Source organism: Rutidosis leptorrhynchoides, chromosome 1, assembly GCF_046630445.1.
Source record: "Rutidosis leptorrhynchoides isolate AG116_Rl617_1_P2 chromosome 1, CSIRO_AGI_Rlap_v1, whole genome shotgun sequence".
Classification (NCBI taxonomy): domain Eukaryota; kingdom Viridiplantae; phylum Streptophyta; class Magnoliopsida; order Asterales; family Asteraceae; genus Rutidosis; species Rutidosis leptorrhynchoides.
In genome coordinates this window covers 622,336,510-622,350,216 of record NC_092333.1, presented here as the reverse complement: position 1 = coordinate 622,350,216, position 13,707 = coordinate 622,336,510, and positions in this window count along the sequence as shown.

Genomic DNA, 13,707 nt, shown 5'->3' with positions numbered 1-13,707 from the left:
AGTCGTTACATGTAAGTGTTGTTTTGAAACCTTTAGGTTAACGATCTTGTTAAATGTTGTTAACCCAATGTTTATAATATCAAATGAGATTTTAAATTATTATATTATCATGATATTATCATGTATGAATATCTCTTAATATGATATATATACATTAAATGTCTTTACAACGATAATCGTTACATATATGTCTCGTTTAAAAATCATTAAGTTAGTAGTCTTGTTTTTACATATGTAGTTCATTTTTAATATACTTAATGATATGTTTACTTATCATAGTATCATGTTAATTATATATATATATCCATATATATGTCATCATATAGTTTTTACAAGTTTTAACGTTCGTGAATCACCGGTCAACTTGGGTGGTCAATTGTCTATATGAAACATATTTCAATTAATCAAGTCTTAACAAGTTTGATTGCTTAACATGTTGGAAACATTTAATCATGTAAATATCAATCTCAATTAATATATATAAACATGGAAAAGTTCGGGTCACTACAGTACCTACCCGTTAAATAAATTTCGTCCCGAAATTTTAAGCTGTTGAAGGTGTTGACGAATCTTCTGGAAATAGATGCGGGTATTTCTTCTTCATCTGATCTTCACGCTCCCAGGTGAACTCGGGTCCTCTACGAGCATTCCATCGAACCTTAACAATTGGTATCTTGTTTTGCTTAAGTCTTTTAACCTCACGATCCATTATTTCGACGGGTTCTTCGATGTATTGAAGTTTTTCGTTGATTTGGATTTCATCTAACGAAATAGTGAGATCTTCTTTAGCGAAACATTTCTTCAAATTCGAGACATGGAAAGTGTTATGTACAGCCGCGAGTTGTTGAGGTAACTCAAGTCGGTAAGCTACTGGTCCGACACGATCAATAATCTTGAATGGTCCAATATACCTTGGATTTAATTTCCCTCGTTTACCAAATCGAACAACGCCTTTCCAAGGTGCAACTTTAAGCATGACCATCTCTCCAATTTCAAATTCTATATCTTTTCTTTTAATGTCAGCGTAGCTCTTTTGTCGACTTTGGGCGGTTTTCAACCGTTGTTGAATTTGGATGATCTTCTCGGTAGTTTCTTGTATAATCTTCGGACCCGTAATCTGTCTATCCCCCACTTCACTCCAACAAATCGGAGACCTGCACTTTCTACCATAAAGTGCTTCAAACGGCGCCATCTCAATGCTTGAATGGTAGCTGTTGTTATAGGAAAATTCTGCTAACGGTAGATTTCGATCCCAACTGTTTCCAAAATCAATAACACATGCTCGTAGCATGTCTTCAAGCGTTTGTATTGTCCTTTCGCTCTGCCCATCAGTTTGTGGATGATAGGCAGTACTCATGTCTAGACGAGTTCCTAATGCTTGCTGTAATGTCTGCCAGAATCTTGAAATAAATCTGCCATCCCTATCAGAGATAATAGAGATTGGTATTCCATGTCTGGAGACGACTTCCTTCAAATACAGTCGTGCTAACTTCTCCATCTTGTCATCTTCTCTTATTGGCAGGAAGTGTGCTGATTTGGTGAGACGATCAACTATTACCCAAATAGTATCAAAACCACTTGCAGTCCTTGGCAATTTAGTGATGAAATCCATGGTAATGTTTTCCCATTTCCATTCCGGGATTTCGGGTTGTTGAAGTAGACCTGATGGTTTCTGATGCTCAGCTTTGACCTTAGAACACGTCAAACATTCTCCTACGTATTTAGCAACATCGGCTTTCATACCCGGCCACCAAAAATGTTTCTTGAGATCCTTGTACATCTTCCCCGTTCCAGGATGTATTGAGTATCTGGTTTTATGAGCTTCTCTAAGTACCATTTCTCTCATATCTCCAAATTTTGGTACCCAAATCCTTTCATCCCTATACCGGGTTTCGTCTTCCCGAATATTAAGATGCTTCTCAGATCCTTTGGGTATTTCATCCTTTAAATTTCTCTCTTTTAAAACTCCTTGTTGCGCCTCCATTATTTGAGTAGTAAGATTATTATGTATCATTATATTCATAGATTTTACTCGAATGGGTTCTCTGTCCTTCCTGCTCAAGGCATCGGCTACCACATTTGCCTTCCCCGGGTGGTAACGAATCTCAAAGTCATAATCATTCAATAATTCAATCCACCTACGCTGCCTCATATTCAGTTGTTTCTGATTAAATTTGTGTTGAAGACTTTTGTGGTCGGTATATATAATACTTTTGACCCCATATAAGTAGTGCCTCCAAGTCTTTAATGCAAAAACAACCGCGCCTAATTCCAAATCATGCGTCGTATAATTATGTTCGTGAATCTTCAATTGTCTAGACGCATAAGCAATCACCTTCGTTTGTTGCATTAATACACAACCGAGACCTTGCTTTGATGCGTCACAATAAATCACAAAATCATCATTCCCTTCAGGCAATGACAATATAGGTGCCGTAGTTAGCTTTTTCTTCAATAACTGAAACGCTTTCTCTTGTTCATCATTCCATTCAAATTTCTTCCCTTTATGCGTTAATTCAGTCAAGGGTTTTGCTATTCTGGAAAAGTCTTGGATGAACCTTCTGTAGTAACCAGCTAGTCCTAAAAACTGGCGTATGTGTTTCGGAGTTTTCGGGGTTTCCCACTTTTTAACAGTTTCTATCTTTGCCGGATCCACCTTAATACCTTCTTTGTTCACTATGTGACCGAGGAATTGAACTTCTTCCAACCAAAATGCACACTTTGAAAACTTAGTGTACAATTCTTCCTTCCTCAATACTTCTAACACCTTTCTCAAATGTTCACCATGTTCTTGGTCATTCTTTGAGTAAATAAGTATGTCATCAATGAAAACAATGACAAACTTGTCAAGGTATGCTCCACACACTCGGTTCATAAGGTCCATGAACACAGCTGGTGCATTAGTTAAACCAAACGGCATGACCATAAACTCATAATGACCGTAACTTGTTCTGAAAGCAGTCTTTGGAATATCATCTTCTTTCACCCGCATTTAATGATACCCGGAACGTAAGTCAATCTTTGAATAAACAGACGAGCCTTGTAGTTGATCAAATAAGTCATCGATTCTCGATAGTGGGTAGCGGTTCTTGATGGTAAGTTTGTTCAACTCTCGGTAGTCGATACACAACCTGAATGTACCATCTTTCTTCTTGACAAACAAAACAGGAGCTCCCCACGGTGATGTGCTTGGTCGAATGAAACCACGCTCTAAAAGTTCTTGTAATTGGCTTTGCAGTTCTTTCATCTCGCTGGGTGCGAGTCTGTAAGGAGCACGAGCTATTGGTGCAGCTCCTGGTACAAGATCTATTTGAAATTCAACGGATCGATGTGGGGGTAATCCCAGTAATTATTTCGGAAATACATCGGAAAATTCTTTTGCAATGGGAACATCATTGATGCTCTTTTCTTCAGTTTGTACTTTCTCGACGTGTGCTAGAACAGCATAACAACCTTTTCTTATTAGTTTTTGAGCCTTCATATTACTAATAAGATGTAGCTTCGTGTTGCCCTTTTCTCCGTACACCATTAAGGGTTTTCCTTTTTCTCGTATAATGCGAATTGCATTTTTGTAACAAACTATCTCTGCTTTCACTTCTTTCAACCAGTCCATACCGATTATCACATCAAAACTCCCTAACTCTACTGGTATCAAATCAATCTTAAATGTTTCGCTAACCAGTTTAATTTCTCGATTCCGACATATATTATCTGCTGAAATTAATTTACCATTTGCTAATTCGAGTAAAAATTTACTATCCAAAGGCGTCAATGGACAACTTAATTTAGCACAAAAATCTCTACTCATATAGCTTCTATCCGCACCCGAATCAAATAAAACGTAAGTAGATTTATTGTCAATAAGAAACGTACCCGTAACAAGCTCCGGGTCTTCCTGTGCCTCTGCCGCATTAATATTGAAAACTCTTCCGCGGCCTTGTCCATTCGTGTTCTCCTGGTTCGGGCAATTTCTAATAATGTGTCCCGGTTTTCCACATTTATAACAAACTACATTGGCATAACTTGCTCCGACACTACTTGCTCCGCCATTACTCATTCCGACACCATTTGTTCCTTTCGTTCTATTAACCCCTGGTCCGTAGACCTCACACTTCGCCGCGCTATGACCATTTCTTTTACACTTGTTGCAAAATTTGGTGCAGAACCCCGAGTGATACTTTTCACACCTTTGGCATAGCTGCTTCTGATTGTTGTTGTTGTTGTTGCGGTTATTATTGTTGTTGGGATGATTGTTGTAGTTGCTGTTGTTGTTGTTGTTGTTGTTGTTGTTGTTAGGCCGTTTGTTGTAGTTGCGATTGATGTTGCGATTGTTGGGATAATTGTTGCGATTATTGTTGTAATTGCTGTTGTTGTTGTATTGGTGATTCTTATCACCATTTTCCTCCCACTTTCTTTTGACTTGCTTCACATTGGCCTCTTCAGCAGTCTGTTCTTTAATTCTTTCTTCAATCTGGTTCACTAGTTTGTGAGCCATTCTACATGCCTGTTGTATGGAGGCGGGCTCGTGTGAACTTATATCTTCTTGGATTCTTTCCTGTAATCCTTTCACAAACGCGTCAATCTTCTCTTCCTCATCTTCGAATGCTCCCGGACACAATAGGCACAATTCTGTGAATCGTCTTTCGTACGTGGTAATATCAAATCCTTGGGTTCGTAACCCTCTAAGTTCTGTCTTGAGCTTATTGACCTCGGTTCTGGGACGGTACTTCTCGTTCATCAAGTGCTTGAATGCTGACCACGGTAGTGCGTACGCATCGTCTTGTCCCACTTGCTCTAGATAGGTATTCCACCATGTTAACGCAGAACCTGTGAAGGTATGCGTAGCGTACTTCACTTTGTCCTCTTCAGTACACTTACTTATGGCAAACACCAATTCGACCTTCTCGGTCCACCGTTTCAATCCGATCGGTCCTTCGGTTACATCAAATTCCAAAGGTTTGCAGGCAGTGAATTCTTTGTAGGTGCATCCTACACGATTTCCTGTACTGGTAGATCCAAGGTTATTGTTGGTATGTAGCACAGCCTGTACTGCGGCTATGTTTGAAGCTAGAAAAGTACGGAATTCCTCTTCATTCATATTCACGGTGTGTCGAGTAGTCGGTGCCATTTCCTTCAAAATAGTCAAATGGAACAAGTTAATCATACAGAATATTAAGAGTAGTTAATAGTATTTCGTAGCATAATATGAACTCATTTATAAAAGCTTTTTCTTCATATTAGCGTTTTATAAGTTTAAATTCGGGTAGTACCTACCCGTTAAGTTCATACTTAGTAGCTAATATACAATTCAACTACTACAATTCTATATGAAAAACTGATTATAATAATATTTCGCGTTCAAACTTTTACACAATATTTTACAAACTTACAATACCGCTTATTTTACATATAGCATGAAATATAGCACACAATAAATTTGATACAAGATGGTTGTGAAGATAATTCTAGCTAGTACACAAGTTGTTCAACAAAGGCAATAAAGACACGTAATTCATACGTCCAGAAACAAGTCATGCATTCTGGTTTTACTAGGATTACTTCCCATCCTTGGTCTTGTGGAACATAACCGTTATGGCCGTTGATAAGACAGCGTGTTGTAACGTCGTCAAAGGGACGAGGGTTACGTAATGTCCAACAGTCCCGTAACAATCTAAAAACCTCATTTCTTACCCCAATTACCGACTCCGTCACTTGTGGAAACGTTTTGTTTAATAGTTGTAGCCCGATGTTCTTGTTCTCACTTTGGTGAGAAGCGAACATTACTAATCCGTAAGCATAACATGCTTCTTTATGTTGCATGTTAGCCGCTTTTTCTAAATCACGAAGTCCAATATTCGGATATATTGAGTCAAAATAATTTCTTAACCCATTGCGTAAAATAGCATTTGGGTTCCCCGCAATATATGCGTCAAAGTAAACACATCGTAACTTATGGATTTCCCAATGTGATATCCCCCATCTTTCGAACGAAAGCCTTTTATAAACCAAGGCATTCTTGGAACGTTCTTCAAATGTCTTACAAACTGATCTCGCCTTAAATAGTTGTGCCGAAGAATTCTGACCGACTCTAGACAAGATTTCATCAATCATGTCTCCGGGTAGGTCTCTTAAAATATTGGGTTGTCTATTCATTTTGTGTTTTTATATTGTAAAATAGACAAGAGTTAGATTCATAAAAAAAATTACTTATTAATACAAGCAATTTTTACATATATCATAAAGCATAAGCACACTATATTACATATATTACACCACACGAATACAACTATCTTATTCCGACTCGCTTGTTTCTTCTTCTTCGGTTTTGGTTCGTTTTGCCAAGTTTTTAGGGATATATGATGTTCCCCTAATACGAGCCGTCGTTTTCCACATTGATTTAGAAAAACCTGGTGGTTTAGAGGTTCCCGGGTCATTGTTACAACTTAAGGACTTCGGGGGTTGACGATACATATAAAGTTCATCGGGGTTGGAATTAGATTTCTCTATTTTTATGCCCTTTCCCTTATTATTTTCTTTTGCCTTTTTAAATTCAGTTGGGGTAATTTCTATAACATCATCGGAATTCTCGTCGGAATCCGATTCATCGGAGAATTGGTAATCCTCCCAATATTTTGCTTCCTTGGCGGAAACACCATTGACCATAATTAACCTTGGTCGGTTGGTTGAGGATTTTCTTTTACTTAACCATTTTATTATTTCCCCCACCGGTTCTATTTCTTCATCCGGTTCCGATTCTTCTTCCGGTTCCTATTCTTCTTCCGGTTCCGACTCTTCTTCCGGTTCCTCTTCGGGAACTTGTGAATCAGTCTACGAATCATTCCAATTTACATTTGACTCTTCATTATTATTAGGTGAGTCAATGGGACTTGTTCTAGAGGTAGACATCTATCACATAATATCAAACGCGTTAAGAGATTAATATATCACATAATATTCACATGTTAAAAATATATAGTTTTCAACAAAATTTGTTAAGCAATCATTTTTCAAGTAAACACGGTCGAAGTCCAGACTCACTAATGCATCCTAACAAACTCGATAAGACACACTAATGCAAAATTCTGGTTCTCTAAGACCAACGCTCGGATACCAACTGAAATGTCCCGTTCTTATTGATTAAAAACGTTCCATATTAATTGATTTCGTTGCGAGGTTTTGACCTCTATATGAGACGTTTTTCAAAGACTTCATTCATTTTTAAAACAAACCATAACCTTTATTTCATAGATAAAGGTTTTAAAAAGCTTTATGTAGATTATCAAATAATGATAATCTAAAATATCCTGTTTACACACGACCATTACATAATGGTTTACAATACAAATATGTTACAACAAAATAAGTTTCTTGAATGCAGTTTTTACACAATATCATACAAGCATGGACTCCAAATCTCATCCTTATTTAAGTATGCGACAGCGGAAGCTCTTAATAATCACCTGAGAATAAACATGCTTAAAACGTCAACAAAAATGTTGGTGAGTCATAGGTTTAACCTATATATATCAAATCATAATAATAGACCACAAGATTTCATATTTCAATACACATCCCATACATAGAGATAAAAATCATTCATATGGTGAACACCTGGTAACCGACATTAACAAGATGCATATATAAGAATATCCCCATTATTCCGGGATACCCTTCGGATATGATATAAATTTCGAAGTACTAAAGCATCCGGTACTTTGGATGGGGTTTGTTAGGCCCAATAGATCTATCTTTAGGATTCGCGTCAATTAGGGTGTCTGTTCCCTAATTCTTAGATTACCAGACTTAATAAAAAGGGGCATATTCGATTTCGATAATTCAACCATAGAATGTAGTTTCACGTACTTGTGTCTATTTTGTAAATCATTTATAAAACCTGCATGTATTCTCATCCCAAAAATATTAGATTTTAAAAGTGGAACTATAACTCACTTTCACAGATTTTTACTTCGTCGGGAAGTAAGACTTGGCCACTGGTTGATTCACGAACCTATAACAATATATACATATATATCAAAGTATGTTCAAAATATATTTACAACACTTTTAATATATTTTGATGTTTTAAGTTTATTAAGTCAGCTGTCCTCGTTAGTAACCTACAACTAGTTGTCCACAGTTAGATGTACAGAAATAAATCGATAAATATTATCTTGAATCAATCCACGACCCAGTGTATACGTATCTCAGTATTGATCACAACTCAAACTATATATATTTTGGAATCAACCTCAACCCTGTACAGCTAACTCCAACATTCACATATAGAGTGTCTATGGTTGTTCCGAAATATATATAGATGTGTCGACATGATAGGTCGAAACATTGTATACGTGTCTATGGTATCTCAAGATTACATAATATACAATACAAGTTGATTAAGTTATGGTTGGAATATATTTATTACCAATTTTCACGTAGCTAAAATGAGAAAAATTATCCAATCTTGTTTTACCCATAACTTCTTCATTTTAAATCCGTTTTGAGTGAATCAAATTGCCATGGTTTCATATTGAACTCTATTTTATGAATCTAAACAGAAAAAGTATAGGTTTATAGTCGGAAAAATAAGTTACAAGTCGTTTTTGTAAAGGTAGTCATTTTAGTCGAAAGAAAGACGTCTAGATGACCATTTTAGAAAACATACTTCCACTTTGAGTTTAACCATAATTTTTGGATACAGTTTCATGTTCATAATAAAAATCATTTTCTCAGAATAACAACTTTTAAATCAAAGTTTATCATAGTTTTTAATTAACTAACCCAAAACAGCCCGCGGTGTTACTACGACGGCGTAAATCCGGTTTTACGGTGTTTTTCGTGTTTCCAGGTTTTAAATCATTAAGTTAGCATATCATATAGATATAGAACATGTGTTTAGTTGATTTTAAAAGTCAAGTTAGAAGGATTAACTTTTGTTTGCGAACAAGTTTAGAATTAACTAAACTATGTTCTAGTGATTACAAGTTTAAACCTTCGAATAAGATAGCTTTATATGTATGAATCGAATGATGTTATGAACATCATTACTACCTTAAGTTCCTTGGATAAACCTACTGGAAAAGAGAAAAATGGATCTAGCTTCAACGGATCCTTGGATGGCTCGAAGTTCTTGAAGCAGAATCATGACACGAAAACAAGTTCAAGTAAGATCATCACTTGAAATAAGATTGTTATAGTTATAGAAATTGAACCAAAGTTTGAATATGATTATTACCTTGTATTAGAATGATAACCTACTGTAAGAAATAAAGATTTCTTGAGGTTGGATGATCACCTTACAAGATTGGAAGTGAGCTAGCAAACTTGAAAGTATTCTTGATTTTATGTAACTAGAACTTGTAGAATATATGAAGAACACTTAGAACTTGAAGATAGAACTTGAGAGAGATCAATTAGATGAAGAAAATTGAAGAATGAAAGTGTTTGTAGGTGTTTTTGGTCATTGGTGTATGGATTAGATATAAAGGATATGTAATTTTGTTTTCATGTAAATAAGTCATGAATGATTACTCATATTTTTGTAATTTTATGAGATATTTCATGCTAGTTGCCAAATGATGGTTCCCACATGTGTTAGGTGACTCACATGGGCTGCTAAGAGCTGATCATTGGAGTGTATATACCAATAGTACATACATCTAAAAGCTGTGTATTGTACGAGTACGAATACGGGTGCATACGAGTAGAATTGTTGATGAAACTGAACGAGGATGTAATTGTAAGAATTTTTGTTAAGTAGAAGTATTTTTATAGTTGTATTGAAGTCTTTCAAAAGTGTATAAATATATATTAAAACACTACATGTATATACATTTTAACTGAGTCGTTAAGTCATCGTTAGTCGTTACATGTAAGTGTTGTTTTGAAACCTTTAGGTTAACGATCTTGTTAAATGTTGTTAACCCAATGTTTATAATATCAAATGAGATTTTAAATTATTATATTATCATGATATTATCATGCATGAATATCTCTTAATATGATATATATACATTAAATGTCTTTACAACGATAATCGTTACATATATGTCTCGTTTAAAAATCATTAAGTTAGTAGTCTTGTTTTTACATATGTAGTTCATTTCTAATATACTTAATGATATGTTTACTTATCATAGTATCATGTTAATTATATATATATCCATATATATGTCATCATATAGTTTTTACAAGTTTTAACGTTCGTGAATCACCGGTCAACTTGGGTGGTCAATTGTCTATATGAAACATATTTCAATTAATCAAGTCTTAACAAGTTTGATTGCTTAACATGTTGGAAACATTTAATCATGTAAATATCAATCTTAATTAATATATATAAACATGGAAAAGTTCGGGTCACTACAAAAACCACGGGCAAGGAAAGAAACGTTTCACTAATAAGAATAATAGGAATTACACTTCTCACTAATTACAAGGATAAGCACCAATCTTTATATCTCTTGTGATTAGGAGATTAACACTCACTAACTCTCTATAGACTCTTTTAGTATACAAGAACACTTGTGATTTTGGGATGTATAAATGAGCATGTATGATGCTCTATTTATACTACTAGGAAATGAAGAAGTTGTATACAATTTGACAACCACATGCTAGCTGTAATCAAGTTGTCATCTACATGGTAATTGTAATCAAATTGACAACTATATGAAAGTTGTAATCAACTTGATAACCATATGAAAGTTGTGATCAAATTGAATTTGTCATGCAACCTTCTAGATTATTAATTCAACATAACACCTACTCAAATACCATCCGATTTCGATGATACCGAACTCGAACAAATGGAAAAGACACAACCCTAACCTCGGCTCGAGGAACAAACCGACCCAAGAGGTAAAGGAAAAAAGTGAGATGTAAAAAAGTGACATTGACCAAGTTGGAATGTCAAATTTTGGCAGAGATTTGGTTGTAAGTTCATGAAAATGTGGAAGTAGGAAATTCACAAAGAAAAGAATTTTATGGGGTCGTGCAAGTGTCAAGCGTTAAAGGAGTTCGGGCTCGTCGATGGGGCATCCCATTTATCGTTGGAAGAATCGCAACAATCGGTGGTTGATTTCGCAAATGCGACAAAATGGATTATGGACAAGATATGCAAACAAGCCGAGACGTGTACGATGTTGAAGAGTTTAAAATTTTTCACAAACAGCAAATGACTTTACTCTCGAACAATATGAGTTGGTGTTGAAAGCTAGGTCAAAGTTTCACAACATATATCATAATGCGTTTGACGACTCCGGAGAATAATAGTTCGGTATTTAATTTGCAGTTTCTTTATCAATGTTGTTTTTAAAATTTGTAGTATTTTTATATGTTTATGTTGTTTTTAAATTTATGATTGTAACACCTTAGTTTTATGTAATGGTATTTTAGATACTAAAAGTGTTTTATTAAAAATTATCGTAAACATTATCAATTTAATAATAAAAATAAATAAAGAAATATGATAGTGATAATAATACACAAACAACAACAAAACCCAATACCATATAAGTGGTGTATGGGGGAGGTGAGATGTAGACAATCTTTCCCCTATACGAGAATAAAGACAAGTCATTTCTCCACCCAGAGTGAAAATACTCTCAAAAGTAAAGAAAAACATCCATCTCTCTATTCGACGGAGAGAGATTGCTTCCGAGTGGACCTCCGGCCAATAAGTAGGAAATTTTTTTTGAAAATAAAATAAAATTAAATTAAATTAAATTAAAATTGAGAGGTCATGAAAATGGTAAAATCAAATTTCCATGGGTTTTAAATCCTGCCTGAAATTTAATTTAGGCTTTAATAGTCAGTCAAATCGACAATAAATCGACGCTTTTAGTCGACTCAATAACTAGAGCGGTTAGTGATAATAATAATAATATATAAGTAATAATTGTTGGGAAGTTATCCCACATCGGTCATGGACAAAAATAAATGTATGCATATAAGTCAAAGGGAAAGTTCCTCTATTACCAATTGGTTTTAGAAAAGGATGGACTCTTGGACATATATGTTAGACATGTTGTTCGGGCTATACGATTGATCAACTCTGTCATGGTATCTGTCACACCCCCAAATAGGGCCTGGGGTATTTGTGACTAATTATATCAAATCACAGTTGTATAAACGAGAACGACTCTATATGAGACGTTTTATTGAGTTTTGCAGCGGAAGATAAATAGATTACACTGTATTTAGAGCATTAAGTGTTTTTAAATGAATTGGTAAGTAATATTTAAGTAATATTTAAGTACCTGAGAATAAACATGCTTAAAAAGTCAACACGAGGTTGAGTGAGTTCATAGATTTATCATAAATCAATAGTTCAGTATAGCATTAGACCACAAGATTTCAGTTTAAGTTGATTAATACCAAATATATCAATCGAAAGAGTTGCTGTTTGTAATATCGCGACTAAATAAAAGTTACCCTGTGACACCTTGTACTGTCAGTGTCGTTGAATCATTATTATGTATCCAAAGACCATCAGTTAAATAGTTAGAGACGTCACTCTCAGTAGCGCTACTCACAATAACTAAGCTTGCATCTTATACCTCAGTAATTAACGATATTACGGCAGGGATTTAGCATGACAAAGCACGTATATAGCATAAAAGATTGAGTACTTGTGTCTAAACGTAAAACAGTTATAAAAGTTACGCATGTATTCTCAGCCCAAAAATATATATAAAAAGGGAGCTATGAAAACTCACCTTTGTAGCACATCAAACAAATCACAGTGATGTGACCGAAACCCGGAATGCAAGTAACCGTATATCTCAACCTAGAGAACATATGTATTTTAGTTAACAAAAGTTTAAGATTTTATACAACTATATATTCGTTAACTGACCAGTTAAGAACCTGTTTCGAGTTTATTATATTTGTTGATCTATATTTTAAATATTATATAAAGTTTGAGGGAGTAAAAATAATAATGCGATTTTTTTTAATTCAAATTATTTTTGTGACACAAATCATAAGCTAGAAATCAAATACGTAAATTTATACTAATACAATCTTTCTTTGTCGACATTTATGTTATAGATTTCGATATCTCATTTTCTTCTCGATTCCCTTAACTAAATTTTATTGTATTGATAATTATAACTATGATAAATGATAAGGAGAAAATTTCTAGTCTTCAAATTGTAAAAATTCAAGGGTTATAAAGTATATTAATAAAACATTCTAATATTTTAATTCATGTCTTAATGTTTATCACTCTTAATGTTAATACTATTTGACTGAATTCCATGTATGGAAAAAAAATAAAATCGGTAAGTAAATACGATTTAATAGCAAGCTTTAAAATACTAACACTTATAAAAGTTTCCAGGTTTTGATTGCTTTTAATAGATTTAATTTATTTGTCTAAAGCTTGAGATATCTCAACAGAACAACAATTTTAATAGTTGGTTTCGGTTAACTTGATTCATAGATATGAACGTCGTCATGTGGTTTACAATTCCTAATAACTTATAAATATTTTAGTTAAGAGAAGATTTACCTTGAGAATGGAATCGAGTTTACAACGATATTATATCCCGTCTTATAGTTTGCCTCATGTCTTAAAATAGATGGCTTCCTTTCTTTCCTTTTACTCTAAATAATTGGTACTGTGATTGCATGTGTATTGGTTACGGATGGATTATTAAAAATTAATTTGGGAATATGTTTCAATATAATATGGGTGGGATG